At 46.3% G+C, this 8,635-nt stretch overlaps 1 protein-coding gene across 2 annotated transcripts in view; it reads left to right on the top strand.

Moving 5' to 3' along the window:
- The window catches only part of DVL1 (dishevelled segment polarity protein 1), a 54,870-nt gene that overhangs the window by 570 nt on the left and 45,665 nt on the right, over positions 1 to 8,635 (top strand). The window lies entirely within an intron of this gene.

Genomic DNA, 8,635 nt, shown 5'->3' with positions numbered 1-8,635 from the left:
CCCGGGCCGAGGCGGCGGCGACGGGCGGCCGCAGCTGTCACCGCGCCCGGGGAGGCCGCGGAGCGCCCGGGCAGGGCGGGCGTGCCCGGGGCCGCTGGCCCGGAGCGGGGATCGGGGCGAGGAGCGGGGGGCTCCGCGGGCAGCGCTGTCAAAGCCCGGGGGTCCAACGGGTGTCAGATCCTCCGGGGTCCGACGGGTGACAGGCGGTCCCGGTTGAACGGGTGCGAAATGGTCCGTGGTTAAATGGGGACGAGTGGTCAGTGGTCAAACGGGCGTGAAATGGTCAGTGGTCAGACGGGTGGTAGGTGGTTGGTGGTCAAATGAATGTCTAATGGGGGAGAAGGGGTCAGTGGTTAAACGGGTGTGGAGTGGTCAGTGGTCAAATGGGTGTGGAATGGTCAGTGGTCAAATGAATGTCAAATGGTCGGTGGTCAAACGGTTGGTGGTCAAATGAATGTCAAAGGGGGAAGAAGGGGTCAGTGCTCAAAAGGGTGTGCAATGGTCAGGGGTTAAACAGGTATGAAATGGTCAGTGGTCAAATGGGTGTGAAATGGTCGGTGATCAAACGAGTGACAAGTGGTTGGTGGTCAGATGAATGTCAAATGGGGGACAAGTGGTCAGTGGTCAAACAGGTGTGGAATGGTCAGTGGTTAAATGGAATGGTCAGTGGTCAAACGGGTGACAAGTGGTCAGGGGTCACACGGTGCCAGGGGCTGTGCTCGGACTGCAGCTGTCAAATCCTCGAGGTCAGGCAGGTGTCAGACAGTCCCCGGTCAAACGGGAATGAAATGGTCAGTGGTCAAATGGGTGTTGGATGTTGGTGGTCAAAGGGGTGTGAACTGGTCAGTGGTCAAGCAGGTGACAGTGGTCAGTGGTCAAGCAGGTGACAGTGGTCAGTGGTCAAACGGTGCCAGGGGCTGCGCTCAAATAGCGACTGTCAAATCCACTGGGGCCAAACAGATGTTGGATGGTCCCTGGTCAAGCTCCTGCTGTGGAGTGGTCAGTGGCCAAGCAGGTGCCGGTGGTCAGTGGCCAAGCAGGTGTCACTTTGAACAGGTGACAAGCCCTCGGTGGTCACTGTGCTGGCCCAGCAGCTGTCACAGCCTCGGTGGTCACACGGCTGCCGGGTGGTCAGTGGCCAGACAGGTGACAGATGGTCAGTGGCCAAACGCCCACTTCCAAGGGCACAAACTGAGCTGGGAGTGCTGGAGAAGAGCAGGGCTGGACTTTGAAGTGACCTCTGTGGTGGCCAGAGGCAGCTGAGTGGCCGAGCCAGGGTGTCTGACATGGTTCTGTGCCACCGGGCTTGGCGACAGCCAGAATAAAATAAACCAATAAAAGTCCCTTTGACAGTTTGCCAGACAGTAACTTTCAAAATGTATTAATCCTTTTGTAGCAAATCACTTCTCTTTGTACTCGCATCTGTCGCTGGCAAGGCAATTTTGCACAGTTAAATGCCTTGCCAGGAATAAAAAAAAAAATTAAAAACGGAGCAGGTTTGTGGGAAACTCCTGCTTTGGACCTGACTCCAAAACAAGGCCGTGGCTGAGGTGCAGGTTTTATGTTTGGTGAGATGGATCACCCCAAGCATCCTTGGATGTGTTGTGCAGCCTCTTTTTCATCCCTGAGACCCGAACCTTTCATGCTGATTGTGTTTTTCTCCCTGCTGGAATGTGGATATTGTTTGTTGACACGGATTTCTGATGTGGTGAGTTGTTAGTGTTGGCTTGTAACCATAGGAGTGTTCGTGGATTGACTTCTTGTTTTTCTCACTTGTGCAAACATTTTTTTGGTGGGGGGGGGGGGGGGGGAAGCAACAGTACAAAATGTTTGTTTTCAAAATAAACGGGATTATTGGTAAATTTTCCTCCTTCACCTCCCCGAGTGACAGGGACACGTTGTCGTAGAAATTCAAATTGTGTTTGTGGTTTGATTTCACTGAAGGAGGTTGGGATTGTTCAGGCAGCAGCTGCATCATTCCCAGTGCCACAGAAATTTACAATTAGGAAATACAAACTGCGCTCAGGCATCCTGAACACACGGGGATGTTTTGGTCTTTGACCAGGAAACAGACAAACCCTAACAAACCCTAGAGTGGATTTTCTTCTTCATCTGAAAATCGGGGTGAAACTTGTCTGTTATTCCTGGAAATGATGGAAGATGAAGGGCTGCAAGGATCAAGACCTGGAAATTCTGTCTCTGTTATTTAATCAACAGCATTTGGGTGACAATCCATTGCCTTGAGACAGCTCAGAGTGACTCTGGCGTGGGACTCCTGAGCTTTGTTTGCATTTTTTTTTTTTGTCTTTTTCCATTTGCGTTTGTGCCTCTCTGAACCTGAAATATTTGGGAAAATCAGAAGAAAATTCAGCTGAATTTTGGCTGTTTTAATGAGTTTAATAGTAAATATGGACCTTGTTTTCATCATCTCAAATACAAACTGACTTTTTGTGGAGTTGTGGAGTATCCTGAGCTGGGAGGGATTACCCAGCCCAGACACCCCAAAATCCCACTCTGTGCATCCCTGGGAGCATTGTCCAACCCCTCCTGGAGCTCCTGGGGCTGGGACCATCCCCTGGTGAGCACCTCAGAACCCTCTGAGGTAAGAACCAAAATCCCCAAATCCATCCCAAGTGCCTGGCCCTGCTGCATCCTTTTCTTGCTCTGGGGTAAGAACCAAAATCCCCAAATCCATCCCAAGGGCCTGGCCCTGCTGCATCCTTTCCTTGCTCTGGGGTAAGAACCAAAATCCCCAAATCCATCCCAAGTCCCCTGGCCCTGCTCCATCCTTTTAATTGTTGCAAACAACTGCCCTTGCCACAAACCATGACAGAGCTGTGTCTCTCTAATTTCTTCTCCCTTCTGTGCCTGAAAAATCTCCTCCAGAGCAGCTCTTGCCTGGATGTTCTGGAAGTGGAGCTGCAGGGACATTTTGGGTGTCCCTGTGGTGTCCTTCCCAACTGTGCCAAGCTGGGATTTGGTTTGGTCGCTTCAGGGCAGTCCCAAAAATCCCTGAATTTTTGCACTGTGAAATGTGAAAAGCACTGCTTGTGTTAGGAAAACAAATGTTTTCCTGGAGGATTGGAGGGAACCGACTCCTTGCAATTCTGCACATGCTGTTGTAATTAAGGCCCAGCCTTTCCTGGATCCTGAAATAATGGAATAAATCATGTGCTCACAAAAACTGCATGTGCTGAATGCTTTCCAGCTGGGATGGGATGGAGCTGGGTCCTGCATGTGCCATGGAACTAAAGCCCTGTGTTCTTTGCTCCTTGGAAGGTGTGGGAGGGTGACATTCCCTTCTGAGCTTTGTTTACAGTCTAATTTATAAATTATTTATTGCATTTTCAATTAAATTTCATTATTTTCATTTACTGCTCTGCCACTTTCCCCTGTGCCACTTCCTTCCCTGACCCACCAAGGGATGGCCCTGCCTTTTCTCTGCTCTCCTGCTGCCTCCATCTGCAGGCATGATGCTGAATTTAAGATGCAGGATGTCCAACTGTGCCCTGGCATTGACCCCCAAGCCTTGGAAGTGCTTTTGGAGCTTCTGTTTTTATTCTGGTTGGTGGGAAAACAAGCAGAATATTTTTGAGTTGTTTAAAAGGTGGATATTTGGGATGCAGGTGGATCAGCCCCCTGATGCAGGTGCATTTTTGAGTTGTTTAGAGATGAATATTTTGTGATATTAGCTGTTATAATTGAAGATTTTGTAATTTTTTTTAAATTTATTTTTCCTGTGGATGCAGGTGGATCAGCTCCCTGATGCAGGTGGAGTTTTGAGTTGTTTAGAGATGAATATTTTGTGATATTAGCTTGTTATAATTGAAGATTTTGTAATTTTTTTTGGATTTATTTCTCCTGTGGATGCAGGTGGATCAGCCCCCTGATGCAGGTGCATTTTTGAGTTGTTTAAAGATGGGTATTTTTTATATTAGCTGTTATAATTGAAGATTTTGTATTTTTTTTTTTTTTGAGGATCAGCCTCATTGCTGTGACAGCATCCACCAGCAGTGAAACTGAGGAGAGGTGATGTTTGAGGTCTGTTTTTACAGACAGGGAGCTGTGTCATCAGCTGATTTAATTAATTCCAGCCACTGATTCTTTCCTCGGGGCAAAGCTCAGAGGTCATTTCCCATCACTGACGCTGCTGATTCTCAGGTTACAGCCCCACACGTCCTTGCAGGGACACAGAATTCTGTTAATTCTTTGATGATTTAAAAAATGACAGCTAATGAAGACATCTGAAAATAAAACTGCAGCTTGTGGTGCCTGGGCTCTCCTGGCTGAAATGGTGACAGCTGTGTGGGATCCAGATGATTCATCAGGGATCTGGGGACACATCCTGCAAGAGGAATTCCTCTCTGTCTGCTCTTAAATATTTGGTATTTCCAGAGCTTTGCTTGTAAAACACTTATCAGTAAATTCCAGGATCAATGTGGAGGATCCAGGCAATTAAATATATTTAATTTTCTGTAAAATAACCTGGTTGGAGGCTTTGCTGTTCCAGTGTGGGCAGGAGAGATTCAGCGAGGAACTGAACCATCCTAAAGACATTTTCTGTCCAGAACTGGATAAAAATTCCTTCTTGTTGTGGTTCCTGTGAGTGGGGCAGGAGGAGCAGCAGCTGTGTCTGCTCTGCCACCCTTTGGGTGAGGTTCAAATCCTCATTCTTTCCATTGTGTGCACTAATACTCCTCTGATTATTCTTCTGCAGGGACTCCTCCAAGGAGTGGCTTTTTCAGCATTCCTTTGGTATCAGCCAAGAGCTTCCTTTCAGTCTGCACTCGGAGCTGCAGCTAAAAATTGGGGTTTTTGGTTGGAAACCGGTGAGAAAATGGGATTTAAAGCAGCAGCAATCCAGCTTGGGAGCTGAACGGGGTCATTTTTAATAGGAAAGAGACACGGGAAGCATTTTGTGCCTTTTTTTCTGGAGGCAGTGCAGCACCTCTGTTCTCACCCTTGCCCTAAGGGTGAGTTAGGAGTTGGTTTCCAACTCCTGAGAGGATTTTCTGATTTTTTCCAACTCCTGAGAGGTGTTAAAACCAGGAATCCTAACTGCCAGATCTCTTGCTGTGCTGTAATTTCATCGTTAGGTCCAAGGAGTGGCTTTTTCAGCATTCCTTTGGTATCAGCCCAAGAGCTTCCTTTCAATCTGCACTTGGAGCTGCAGCTAAAAATTGGGTTTTTGGTTGAAAATGAGATTTAAAGCAGTAGGAATCCACTCTGGGATTGGGATTGGGAGCTGGATGTGATAATTTTTAATAGGAGAGGGCCATGAGAAGCATTTTCTTCCATTTTCACCCTTGTCCTAAGGTGAGTTAGGAGTTGCTTTCTCACTCCTAAGAGGATTTTCTGATTTTTTCTGACTCCTAAGAGGAGTTAAAACCAGGAATCCTAACTGTCTGATCCCTTGCTGTGCTGTAATTTCATCATTAGGAAAGCTCTTAGAGACAAGAGCCTTTTTAAAGCTACACAGAATAATTTTAGGGGCAGAAATAAAACAGGAGTTTTGTTGATCCACGAGGTTCAGCCAGGTCAGAGGGAATGCTTGGAAGAGTTTGGAGTGACAGGACAAAAAGGGAATGGCTTCAGGGTCAGGTGGGATATTAGGGAGGAATTCTTCCCTGGGAGGGTGGGGAGGCCCTGGTACAGATTTCCCAAAAAAAATCTGTGGTTGCCTGTTGAGGTTTTGGTTTTTTTGGGGTTTTTTGGGTTTTTTTTTTTTGGTATTTTTTCCATGGTGAAACTGAGATTAGTGGCAGCAGACTTTGGGTCCTGCTTACCTCAAAAATAACATTTTAGATCCATCCCCATTGATCCCATCCCATTGATCCCATGGGAATTTTTTTGGGAATGGAACTCCAGGAATTTTCTCCTGGAAATCTTGTCGATAGGAATGGGGGAAATGAGGTTTTACAAGTGGGAATTATCCCCAAAAAAGCCCAGCCTGCCATGGGATCCCAGGATTGCTGAGGGTGGAAAATCCCTCCAGGATCAGAACCTGTGCCTGATCCCCACCTGTCCCCAGCCCAGGCCAAAAATAATAATAATAATAATAAAATTAAATAAAAATTAAATCCTCATCCCCGCAGTCTCCTTTTAATAGCTTCTATTTCTCTTGTTAGGCTCCAGGGATCAGTAATTAAAAAACCAACCCTTGGGAAGTGCTGCTGGTCTTGCCCAGCCTCTGACAGAAAATGAGCAAAGACAGGAACAGAGCTGCAATAAAGAACGGGCAGATTGCAAAACCTCTGGGGCTGGAGCTCTCCTCATCTGCCTGTGCCCAGGAGCAGGATGAATGTCTCAATAAACTCACAGTTAGCGGGGGACAGAGTGGGGTTTCACTCTTCAGAGGAGCTGTTGGGGTCCTCCTGCAGAAAGTGGGATTTAGGAGGCTGGGGGGGATGGAAGAGGTGGAGCTGTGTGCTGTGTTTGGGGGGAAAAGCAGCAAAAAAGTCAAAATTCGGGGTTTGCCTGTCAAAGTGTTAGCTCAGCTTGAGTTAGTGCAGAGCCTGATTCCTGAAAACTGCTCTGAGTCCTAAAAAACTGATCTGATTCCTAAAAATCTGCTCTGATTCCTAAAAACTGATCTGATTCCTGAAAACTGCTCTGATTCCTAAAAAAAATCTGCTCTGATTCCTAAAAAACTGATCTGATTCCTAAAAATCTGCTCTGATTCCTAAAAAACTGATCTGAGTCCTAAAAATCTGCTCTGATTCCTAAAAATCTGCTCTGATTCCTACAAACTGCTCTGATTCCTAAAAACTGCTCTGATTCCCGAAAACTGCTCTGATTCCTAAAAAAAATCTGCTCTGATTCCTAAAAACCTGCGCTGATTCCTAAAAATCTGCTCTGATTCCTAAAAACCTGCGCTGATTCCTAAAAAACTGATCTGATTCCTAAAAACTGCTCTGATTCCTAAAAACTGCTCTGATTCCTAAAAAAACCTGCCCCTAACAACTCCGCTAATAAGGAAAATCTCCAATTTCTTCCCAATTTCAAGCTCAGCCTTCTTGGGGCGAATGCGTTCTTTAAAAAGAAGAAATCTCCCCACTTTCATTCGGATTATCTGGAAAATTTGAGGCTGAAGTTCTGCTGGATTCTGGACTGAAAGCTGCAAATAACAGGTTTATAAATATTTCTGAGGATGGGAGGTGACAGGGCCGTGGGAATGGCTTCAGAGGGGAGGCTTAGAGGGGATTTTTGGATGGGATTCTTTTCCCTGGGATGGTTTTCCCAGAGAAGCTGTGGCTGCCCCATCCCTGGAAGTGTCCAAGGCCAGGTTGGAACACCCTGGGTTGAATTTTCCCAACCCAAACCCTTCTGGAATTCCATTAAATTCTCATTTAGAAGTCAAATGCGCTTGGGCTGGTGCGGCTTTGGAATGAAATTTTGCATTTTGCTCTCCCTTTGCATATGGAAAAAGGGTTCATTTCTCTCCCTGTGATGCACAAAATCCCAGCCCCTTTTATCTGAGCTGTTTCTCTCGGGTTGCTGAAATGATTTTTAAAAGAGTGGGAGGTGGGAAAGCAAACAGGCAGAGCTGGGCAGGTGAAGAATTCCATGGGGCCCCTCCCAGAAGAAGCTCCCCGAGGATTTTTCCAGCTCCTGGATAATGTTTCCATGAAGAATATTTGGAGGAGCATCAATTCTTGCCGAATTCTTGGCAGTTTTTGAAAGTTTTAGCTGAATTTGGGGTTTTAGAGCTCTGTAATTTTTATTTCTCCTAAAATGACTTGAAGAGCTGTTGGCAAATTTGTTTTGTTGGATGAGGGACAAGGTGGGAAAAGCTTCTGATCCACCTGGAACAGAGAATTCTGTGTCCTTCTGGATGTTGGAAGGATGTTGTGAATTGGACAAATGATAAAGAACTCCAAATCTGTGCCAGGTACCCGAGTGAGTCCCTGGGCACTGCAGTTTTCTTTGTGTTCACAGTTCTTCAGGAGCACAATAATAAATGAAATAACATCTCTGCCTTTCCCTGGCCGCTCCTGAAATCAGGGAGGTCGGTCGTTCATGTCTCTGTGGGCACCAGAATCCGTCAGCCCTGCAATCTGTGCTAAAAATTCTATTTTTCTAAGTGAAACAGCAGAAAAAATGTGTTGTAGTTTGGCTTGGAATGGCAAATCCGTGCCTAAAGGTGAACGTGGGGCTGGGGGATTGCCTTTATTACCAAAAACTCGTTTAATTTCTCTGCTGGAAAACACAGATTTTTCACTGTGTGCGGTGCAAATCTTTAAAGAGAGACCACAATCCCATCCCAAACCTCCCAGCTCCTTCGTTTATGGGATTTTGTGACAGGCTGGGAATCTCTCTTTTAACACCCAAACAAACTCGTAGGTCCAGTTACACTTTCAATTTGCAGTGTGGGTGGAATTTATTACGTGCTGTGAAGGGAAGAGGTCTGAAGCCAGTTTTTCGTGGAGTGAGGAGTGTCCTGGCTGGGGAAAAGGGCCCCGGGGTGGGTTTGGAGCCCTGAGCAGCACGAGGAGCAGCTCTGCCTGCCAGGTCAGGACCTGCACACCTGGGGTCCCCACCCTGCTCATCCCTGAGAGCTCTTTTTTATTATTTTATTTTATTTTATTTTATTTTATTTTATTTTATTTTATTTTATTTTATTTTATTTTATTTT

The sequence above is a fragment of the Pyrgilauda ruficollis genome, unplaced genomic scaffold (assembly GCF_017590135.1).
Source record: "Pyrgilauda ruficollis isolate IOZ18807 unplaced genomic scaffold, ASM1759013v1 scaffold169, whole genome shotgun sequence".
Classification (NCBI taxonomy): domain Eukaryota; kingdom Metazoa; phylum Chordata; class Aves; order Passeriformes; family Passeridae; genus Pyrgilauda; species Pyrgilauda ruficollis.
The sequence above is the reverse complement of the archived record's forward strand: the minus strand, read 5'-3'. Positions and strand labels throughout refer to the sequence as shown.